This window comes from Diadema antillarum, unplaced genomic scaffold, assembly GCF_040938485.1.
Source record: "Diadema antillarum isolate AM-2024a unplaced genomic scaffold, OU_Dant_1.0 scf00000028, whole genome shotgun sequence".
Lineage (NCBI taxonomy): Eukaryota > Metazoa > Echinodermata > Echinoidea > Diadematoida > Diadematidae > Diadema > Diadema antillarum.
The window spans coordinates 1,184,858-1,196,377 of NW_027270917.1; positions in this window are offsets into that span (position 1 = coordinate 1,184,858).

Sequence of the window (11,520 nt, forward strand, 5' to 3'; positions counted from 1 at the left end):
GACATGCCGATGGTGTCATGTACAGCCATGGAAGAGAAGAACACACTTAATTGCCCTTGCCAATCCAAGCAATGCAATGTCCTTGGCAATGGTTGTTTGTTGTTTAACATTACTTAGCTTAGTTTAGAATGTTTGGTTGTCTTGTTTTGTTTTGGTTGCCTTGTCTTGTTTTTTAGTGTGTGTGTTTGTGTGTTCCTGACCTGGCTGGCCAGATGAGACTCTGGAAGTAATCATCTGCGTTTAGAGCTTCCACGCCATGGTTCCGTATCTCAAGTAACTTCGGGTTTCAAGCACTAATTTAATCCTAGGAAATAGCCAATAGCATAGGGCCTTAAATTCCTACCTGTTATCTGATTGCTGTGGTGCTTCTGTGTATCCTTTGGCACACCTTTGCATCACATTCGCCATCTCCAATACAGTTTTAGAAAGGCAACACATTCTGAGATCATCGAGAAGAGTTACACACTTTGTCTTTGATTCTGCGTCGTCTTGCTGCTCTTCCCTCTCGAGGATGAAGTTTTCTACAGCTGAAATTTCGTGGCAACACAAACATTCAACTTCTTGGTCCATTGGTTGACAATGTGAACAACTGCACCACGAAACACTGCCCACACGATCACTACTGCGGTCCTGAGCAGCAGCTGCCGAAGTTGTACTGCTACTACTGGTACTTTCAATCGCTGACGGTGTCGATGGGGAGCTCTGGCAACGGGAGCGGGAGCTACTCGATGCGGCCTCATCATTCTCCCCACCGGCGGCGGTACTTCGATGAAGCTGGCGCTGGCGTTTTTTCCGCGGTTCAAAGTTATACGGGCGTAATTTACCACTGTCAGACATACTCAGTCTCGGACAACAAATGAGGCAATAATTTTGAAATTGACAGAATTCAGATTCAGATTGTTCACAGTATATGAATCACACTACTCAGAGTCGGGGAAAAAAATACACGATCGCGGAACGTATTTGGAAGCAGCATGGAGATGTACTGTTTGTGTAGTACATAGGTTATGCATGTATTACCGCTGCATGCCCTGCGTATGCCTGTTGTGCGAGCATTATGAATTGTAAATGATGGGATGGACAAAAATAAGTACGATAAAAAATACAATACATTAATATTTCAATAAAATAAAAATTTTATTACTTTAAAACTATTTTAAATTAATCGTTACAGGGTTTCATGTTATATGTATCGAAGATTATTTGAATGAAGGAATACAGTGTTTGGCAACAGCACTCCTAGACGGTGTACGGACTTCTGCGGTAGCGCCAACTAGGCAGACCAAGGCAGGCAGGCAGATACCGCGCCGCAGTCAGCAGTGCAATGGGAGATCGATGCGTGGCTGGGCTGCGCTGGAGGTGCTCATCTGAGGAAAGTGAGTCCGCGACGTCATGCGCAATGCACGCTGGGACAGATAGGACGACGGGCTGCTCGCGACGGATTCGAACAAGAAGAATTATCTTATTTTTTCAGAAAATCATAATAAATGTATCTGATGGTCTTTTCTCATCGGGAAAAAGGTAGTAGGATCATAAAATATTGATCTTTACACAGGAAACGGCTGGTAATCGTCCGGACTTCCCCTTTAAGTCACTAATGACTCTTAGGGCACTCCCTTTCAAGCTAGCTACGAGAAAATGGGCAGCTACTTCTTCACTCCACTCATTTACTTCTCTGCATGCTTCAAAATGCTGGAAATATTCCTGCCATGCAGTTTAATGCCATTATATCTATCTGGTATCATAATTGTGGTCTTCATATGTGTGGTACCTCGCTTCTGATAGCAGACATGCTTTCTCTATGTGCAAGATTTCTTTTTTCATCCTGTCTATGGATGGAAATGGCCTCATGATATCTAGCTTGCCCCACATTCATATCTAAAGAGGGACCATATAGGCCTCCACCCCCAATTAGGACTGTTTGTCTTTGGCTTGTATGACCATAATAGGGGGTGTGCATTTCTTGTACTTTCTCTTTTTGGTTCAACACACCTGGGGTCGAAGATGGATGCATTGCTGGAAATGCTTGGTGGTTACAATAAGGAGTGTCTGCCATGTTAATGGGTAGTGTTTTATCTCTACTCATATGCCCAGACAAATAGCTTGACGTTTCATCATTGTTGGCCGTCAAAGATTGAGGCAGTTTGAAACGTATTTCTGAGTCACAATTTGGTTTTGAGGTACATGTAGCATCTACTTCTGGTTTGCTTTGTGGAATCTTTGTGCTCTGCTTTTCGTCCATTTCTTCCATTGTTCTTTCTATGTGGTTAAGTCTAGTCTGAAAGTTCTCATTTTGCCATTCTAGGAGTTCTTTCTCCATTCTGGAGCGATTCAACTCTTCTCTTAGTCTCAGTACTTCAGCATCACCTCCTCCCACCTGATCTCTTTCTGTATGCTCGCTCATCATGTTAAGGGTATATTCTTTTGTAAGTACCGCACACAGCAGACTTTCACAATTACCCTTCCATTTAATCAGCCACACAGACTACCAGTGATCAGTGATCAAGTTAAATGTATGCTTCTTTGTTCTGTAACTACTCAGAGTACCTTGGAAAATACTCTCTGCATTAGGCAAATACTCTCTCGCCAGACCAGACTATACAATATTCTACTACAACCTTTAACGTATTCTAACCACATTACACACATATCATACAAAGCATGCGTGATTCATATCGATGTTTGTCAGAACATGGCACATTCTACTCAATAGGGCAAAACTTATCTGTCTTCTATGATGTAATATACAAATCTGTTCTTGCTGTTCTAGGAAAGAAGGCTGCTATCTTGCAATTTATAATCATAATAATTATGTTCTTTCCTTCCTTTTCCTGAACAGATTTCTAATTCATCTGCTTTCTATGCTGTAGCTATTCTTCTTAGCTGCACACATTCCTTTTTTTTTTTGGGTATAACTTCAAGTCACACCTTACTCAGTATTATAGTGGCTTGCAAGTAACGCTCAAATCATAGCTTGCTTGTATACTCAACAATTTCTGGTTCATGAGTGAATGCTCATGACTGTCCAACACTATTGCTCATGAGTTCTGGTTTGTGATTCCTCACAAATATGGGTTCTGGTTCATGGGTCTTACTGGCTGGCTATGAGTATATTGGCAAGCTTCATAAGTCTTACATACCTCTGCATTCCATATGATATTCTTTACTGAGTTCTAAAAGAAATAGTTACAGCCATTGCTGAGGATATAATTCTTGTCATGACACAAATACATACCTCTTTCTATAATTAGTCTAAAAGACTATGGCTTTTCGTACTTTAAGGCATGTCACTTGTATAATACTCTACTAGCATTATTCAGAGCCAAAGCCTGTATGCATCTCTTTGAGTTTTAAATCTGTCATGTCATGTAGTCTATTGCCTATTCTGGGCAATATATAATACTTGGTAATTCTGACCAATACGACGTACATGATTATAAATGCATGGCTCTGACTGCAGAGCTGGTGAACAAAGTGATTGCCATCATACCACAGTGACATCCCACCGCTGCCACCATTTGTAGTGTTTTTCTCTGTGTGGTCTATGTGTGTCTTTCAGCGAGCTAGGATTCGGAGCTGAAAATATACCAGCTAGCACAGGCATGCATCAGGCACATCACAGAGTCACCCACTCTCACAATCAGCGCCATGCATTTTCTTCACACATACAGATCATAGCTGATACACCATCAACATGATCAAGAATCAGGCTAGTAAATAAGAAAAGTAGGAGCCATTGTAGTTTCCTTGCTGTTCTGCTTCCTTTTATTGCAGGATCACCTGTAGTAGCTCTGTTAGCTCTGATGTACAAACTCTGGGCTCTCTGGTATAACTCTGAGCTCCTGATATAACTCTTGGAACTCTCTGAAGCTCTCTGAACTCTGTAGCTCTCTGAATTCTGTAGCTCTCTGAATTCTGTAGCTCTCTGAATTCTGTAGCTCTCTGGATCTAAGACTGCAGTGCAATGGCCTTTTATACTCTTGACATTGCCCCTGCCTCTGTGCTTTGTCCATGGTCAATTCCAGAGAGGCTGCCACTTTCACTACACTTTCTTTGTTTTAAGCTACTGCCCTATGTTTACTGAACATAGATAAGAACCCAACCTGCCAGGGTGAGTACCAGGGGAGAGGGGGGGGGGGGGGGGGGGGGAGAGATGATGTGTTAAGAGGTGGGAGGTAGCTGTGCTGGGGGAGAAAGAGGGAAAAAGCCCCCCTCTATTAACAAGATTCGTCCAAGTACATGTGTGCGCAAGAAATGTATCTGCAACAATGTCTTCGTCTGAACCCCTCCAAGATTGTAAAGTCCTGTAGAATTTGGAGTTTGACTTGGTGTATCTTTTACTTAATGCAAAAGGGATGTAGCCAGCCACATATCTCAGGACATTTTCATCATGCTCTGTGAGATTTGCTGAGTCATCGGTCTGGATTTCATCAGGCTGAATGAGTCTCTGGTGTAGTGTGATGATGTGAAGAAGTTGGCGCAGTATATACTGAAGTGAGAGATGTGAAGTTTGGGGTATGGATGTTATGTTGCTCTGAAAAAGAAGTGTCTGCGAGGTATGTTGTAGAGATGTCTGTGTTCGAAGGCGGTGAAAGGCACTGCAAATTTTCTCGTTGGCTGCTGGTCCAACAGGAAATGTATCACCAGCACATGCCTGTGTATGTACGCTCTCAACAAGTCCGAGGGCTGATTTCCTGCTCTCATCGGTCGGGGACTTTAACAAAAGTTCACAAACTCTTATGACTTCTCGGCCTGTAGGGTAGTTTTTTAAATGATCCTCCTTTTGTACCCTTTCAAGTGCTTCCTTATAGATGTCATACCCTGCTTCCACGACACTCTTAACGACCTTGGAGCCGTGCACTAGAAAAGAACAAGGACAACAGGTTTTAAAAATTTTCTTCATTAAGAAATGTGCATAATGTGCATATATAGTTTATGTGTTGATGAAAGAGAAATTCGATTGAAATGGGGGGAAAAAAGAGTGAAACCTCACATGCTTTTAAATTCAACAACTGTCCGCATGCCTAACTATCTCTATCTCTATCACTATCTCCTAAGCGAGGAGGTTGAAGACAGCCAAGACCGAGGTAAGGCATAATGAAATTACTTCACAAATATGTGAAGTACCAGTCATTTCTATTTTTTCCTCCTTTTTTTTTTCAATGTTACATTTAAGAACTACATGTATGCCTTTTGATTTTAAAATTCATCAAATTGCTCTTTTAAATGACCAGAATTGGACCCAATTCTGGGTAACATGGAATCACCTTCTACTGTTGCTAAGGCAGTTTTGGTTTTTGATCAGATGAAGATGCTGGTTCATGCTGGTGGTATGATTGTTCCATATGGTCATCTGAAGATGGGAATTAAAGAAGAGGTAATCAACTTGATTCCTATTGGACCTATTAATATTTTTGATACATGCAAATAAAACATACAAGCACAAAGGCAGCAGGTATAACTATAGAGAAAATGAAAGAGCTTCCACCACCTCATCTTCTGGGTATCCTTTTCGGAGTCCAGCTTCAATTTGACAGGCCTCACTGGAGAAGGTCAATTTGTCTTTTTGACCCGGCTCGCCAATCTCTTTTCCACCTGACCAGTTGGGGCTTGCTGTCAGGCTGGTCAAAACTGGCTGTGTTATCAGGTGAAGCTTCCTCCTCTTCCTTTGGAGTGGTCTCAGAACGATCATTAGCTTTCGAGACCCCTACCTTAACCACTACACCCAATGCCTCAGCCAGGCTCTTCCATTATGCCTTACCTCGGTCATGGCTGTCTTCAACCTCCTTGCTTAGGAGATAGTGATAGAGATAGAGATAGTTACGAGTATGGACAGCATGTCACACACTTTGCATTGCATGGGCATTTGGAGGAGTTTGCATTTTTGAGGAGTGCATTTCATGCAAAAACCCTCATGGTTTCTGCTTTCTTGGCTAGATGCTGAGGATATATGCCATGGATCAGAGTCAGTGCATTCTGAAAATAATTAGATTTAAAAAGACACAATAAAAATGTGCTATGATCCACAAGTCCCCAAATTCTGGTTTTGACTTTAAACCAGCCATAGTCATAGTGCAAAGAATTTCCTCAGATTATTATTATTATTATTATTATTATTTTTTTTTTTTTAGGGGGGGAGGGGTTCACAAACAAATTTTCAACAAATATTTCAAAGTATAGAATCACAAAAGGGGGAAATTTAAAAGATTTTATGTGTTATACAGCATACTGAAATGCATGAATGATGAGGGCTTGTAGCTTTTAGACTCCTTCCATAAAAACATAACTTTTCATGAAATTGAAATGTGATTTTCCTTCTATCATACTGCTTTCTGTATGAAGCTTCAGCGAACCCACCATTTGGACGGAAATGGTTTGGTATTCATTTCTGAAGGATTCTCTCTAGTGCACCTGAATTGCAAACCTAGATGGATTCTTGACTGCACAGTCTAAATTACTATTATCACCATTACCACATAAGAAATATACTACATATTTAATTTGATGTGACTGAGCTCTGTCATTGATCAAACCCAGAAAATTTGAAATTCACTTCCCATATAGATACGTACACTATATATAAGCCAAATCCCATGCTAATTAATTTTGTTTTAGATTGTTTACCCTACTCGAGTCCATCGTTTGCTACCCGATTTTTCAACTTGTCAATTTTTCATTTGCAGATGCATTATGTGATTACAACAGAGTGACTCACATGCACCTTATTTCATCAGTATTTTCTTTGTCATGAACAGAACATTTGGAAGCTGATTTTTCATGTTTCAAATTTGTAAGAAAGACTTGGTGTGCAGCTTTATCAGAATATGTATTACTTTTTTTTTCTTATTTTTTTTAATGATCTTAGACATGATAAATGTAATTACCTCACATTCTTGCACATTCTATCATAGCAACACAAAGGAAAAGGGCATTCACACCCTTGACTTTGCAAGAGTTTGTGGCCTTCTAGTGTGCAACTGATGATTAATGTGTATGCTGTACGGTGATATATTTTATGTGTATTAGTAAATATGATGCCTTTCTGATCACCTTGAACATTGCAATAAAGTGAATCCATTCAAATCTATCTTGGACTCCTGTCAGTGCAGTTCTTTTCGTTGAGATAAAGTTGGGTTTATGTTTTTTGTAATGTGCCTGCATCAGTGTATATGTGTGTATGGAATAGCCATAGGGCCAACTGGTGTGTTGTGCTGTGGATGACTTGTTAAAGTGAAGTTTTTTAGATGCAAATTACAGTGCTGTAAGCCCCATTGTGTGAAAGAGTGTGAGAAGTGTATAGAATTAGATGTAACTCTAAATCATGTATCTAGATGCATTCAAAATCAGTTGATTTCATTTTGAGTTGTAATTGTACTTATGTGTAATTAGGTTGGGGTTTTTTTTTCAAAAAATTAGTTATGTGTAACTAGTTTTTTAAAAAAAATATTTTGAAAGAGAAATGTACAGTGTATTTTCATGTTTAATAAATGTCATAAGGCTCATTTTCGTTTTGTAACCTGTTGAATGTGAATAATTATTGTATTGTATTGCTTTGTTTGTACATTCACATCAAGGACACACAATTCAGCCTCTGGGCTGCTATGTACCTTTCTTTTGATGAAATAAACCTATATCTATCTATCTATCTATCTATCTATCTATCTATCTATCTATCTATCTATTTATATCTATATATCATCAATCAATCAATCTACCATCTATCTATCTATAAATCTTTCTATTTATATCTATATATCATCAATCTATCTATCCATCTATCTATCTATCTGTCTGTCTGTCTGTCTGTCTGTCTGTCTATCTATCTATCTATCTATCTATCTATCTATCTATCTATCTATCTTTCTATCACATTCATGCCAATCTGAATGCAACATCTAGGATAGTTACTTGATTTTTATATTTAGTTTCAGTCAATCTAACTCCAGTGAATTACAATGTACTATCATAATGTTCATAACAGTTCTGCACCCGTACTACTCACCAAGTTACCAGGTAGTTTAAAACAATGTGTTTCAGGGTCTAGTATGAAGATGACTCCTACACATCAAAATGCATTCATGTACACGTATGTACAGTGAAAATGCAGTCATTCACAAGGATAGACTTGCATAACAGATTTGTGCTGGTTATGAAAATATGCCCAAGGCAGCTCAAGTTGTGTAATTGCCGAAAACTTAATTTCCCAACCTCCATACAAGCATAATAAGACAACAACAGAAACAACTTCACAAATTACTGCATTTCAATGTACAGTACATTAAATTTAATCACCTTTAAATTATTGCAATTGGTACAATAGTCACATTTTCATTCCACATTTATCTCTTGAGTGACTAAGAATTCAAAGGCATCCCTTGCAGCAAATCTTAGTATCATGCACAGAAGAGCAGTGCATTCTTTTAAATGAGCACTGAAAATATAACACGCAAACTGGAAAGATGTACAACGTATACACACAGACAGAACACACACAATTGACGGCACTACATGGAAACTGCACAGAGGGGACAACTCCTGCAGAGAAGTACTCAGTACATCAAAGCACGAGGACATTGATTATACTGTAAAAGTGGATATTTTCACGCAAATAATTTTTTTGCGCTTGGCCAGGTAAGAGTTTTGTGTGTTTTTAATTCCACGGAATCAAGTCATCACGCACAGGAACATATGGGAAGCAAGAATATTTGTGTGCTTTTATTTTCGTGCTAGTTTCTGGTTGTGCGAAATGCGCGAAAATTTCCACACCGTGAAAATTTCCACTTTTACAGTACAGGGCAACTGCGTCATAACAGGCTTGCTTACAATGAAGTAATTAATGAGGTGAATTTAGCAGTCCCTATTGTCCATTACCATGTTCACCTAGTGTCTTTAAGTACATTTAAAACAAGGTACCTGTCCTAATGAGGTAAAATCGGTGGTCCTGGCAAACTTTGTTATACATTGGACTCCCATTATAACAAAATCCTCGGGACCAGCAGTTTTCTTTCGTTATTTCAATTTTTGTTATAACTGAATGAATAAGCAATAAAGAACATTGAGCATATAATGTAGCAGTAAGACTCTTTACTTCATTGTAACCAGAATTTTGTTATAACCATGTGTCTCTTACAACAGGAGTGTACTATAGCGGAGTTTGCCTTTACTACGACTTCAAAGATTACCAAGTCATCACAACAACCAAGAGGTATCATTCACAGCATCCAATGGGCTGGCATCAATAACTCATGATCAATCAAATGACACTTTTTTTCCAAAATGGATGTGCCATCTTCATACAACCATTACTGATACTGCTGCTGAAACAACCTTATATATAGGTGAACTCGCCCCATTGCTCAGCATCACAGGGGTCAGTAAAGTCACTTTCATCAAGCTTGCAGCAATTTGAAAACAAATCAAAGACAATGTACTTTTAATAATATGCAATCACATTTCCTTTTTCATGTCGCAACAAGCAAAATTCTGTTTGTACGTAACAACTACGGTATAACGTACCACTTCGTTATACAAAAATTCTTCCATGAAATCAATAATTTTTGTACTATCAATCATTAAATTCCAACATATTTCTGACATGTACACCATCACAGAAATATAAATATTTGAGAAATGAAGGCATTTCTACAAATTAATGCCCATTTCTGGTGAGATATAGGCCAATAAATACAATCCATTCCAGCATTCTCTTATTGCAGCAACCAATGTACACATATGTATAGTACAGAGACTGTATATCGAAAACAAAACACAGTGCAGGACTTCTCTTAACCCGTTGAGGACGGGCTGATTGTGCTACAACACACATTTCCCATAGATACCCACCCGAATATACTCAGGACCTAGTCTTTAATGGGTTAATACCACATCAATACCAGTACAATGTAAACCTGAGACAACCTTTCTGAAGGTCACAGAAATCCTGCCTAGAGGAAGAATTTCTAAAACAGGAACATAAAACAGAAACCATGCACGTAATGAGGAAATACTTCATATCGTGGAAATTTTCTGGCATGAAATATACCAATGCAAAAATAAAAAATCTGAAAACCCTTTGCTATCTTGTCAGCAAGGATCAATACGATTAGCTGTAACATGTTAAAAGGAAGCAATATTTTTAAAAGAGTACCATTACAAATTCATTTCATTCATTAGAGAGCCGAAAAAGGGAATCTCACGCAAGTTTCCCTTTTAACGGTATGGTTATCTGAGATGCAACTTGACGCTGTCCGAAACGAAACTTGCCTGGATCTGACCAAACAAAGAAAACATGAACTGTTGACTGGAAGACATGGTGTGTCATAAGGCAAATACAACATGATACATGGGGAAGTTTCCATTGACACATGCCCGATTCAAAGAGAGGAATTTGTTGCCAGAAAAGTCTTGACTGAAGGAGGAAACTGTCGTTCATTATACAGAATTATCTTCACGCTTTTCAAGTTTCCTCTAATTTGTCAATTAATCTTACAAATTTTTGCTAATTACTTCCCCAATCTCTTTATTTACCTGACATATTAGGCTCCAACCCAAAGCATCTCTTAATGAAGATTCTTCTGCCGGGACCCCCTAGCAAACTGGAGACTCTGAACACACAAAATTGTCCACGATATTATTTAAGCGCACTGCACATCAGGGGCACAAAGTTCCTTTTTGCTGGGGTCTATGACGTGCTTATTGGCCCTGGAAGCTCTTAGGCTATATATGCTTTCTGGTGCTATAATATTCTCATATTTTTGAACACACATGACAGAACTAAAGTTAGGAAGAAGAAAGCTACTCTCAAAAAGTGGGAAAAACTCAAGTGGGAGAGCAGGAGATTTTGTGTTCTACAGGTAAAAGTCTCAAAGTGGGAGGGTTGGGGTCTCTGCAAAACTAGCCACAAAGTATTTCAGTAATCTATGCCTCTTACATTCAAAATTTCCCTTCACCTTCATTTTGCATGACTTACTTGCATGATATATGCCACCCTGTACCTCATTCACTTGCCACTTATTCACCTTGATATTTCTATTGCATTGGTTCAATCCTTGTCGCCATTTTAGTTCAAATTCACATATTTTTTTTGCAAAATAGTAGAACACATCAGGAAGCACTGCCATTATCACTCCACAAAAAACTGGGTCGATCTTGTTACACGAACACACATGTATGTACTTGATAAGACAAGTACTTTGTTATTCCACCCTCTCAATCCAGCATACACACAAAACCAAAGAATGCAGTCTAAAAAGTTCTCTGAATTAAAGGCAAACCAAAAGTAAAAATATTACGATTGTCATGAAATCGGAGGCATACAGGTTCTAAAATAAAACATGAGAAATCTGTAAAAGTGAAGAAAGCAGAATGTCCAAAGTGCATATATTAATGTAAAATTGCATCTTTGCATGTTTTACTTTGCAGCTGATTAACAAGCAAATAACACATTCTGCTAGGCCATCTATTGACACACAATTATACACAAAACATAATCATCAATGGAATGTCATTAAAAAAACACCT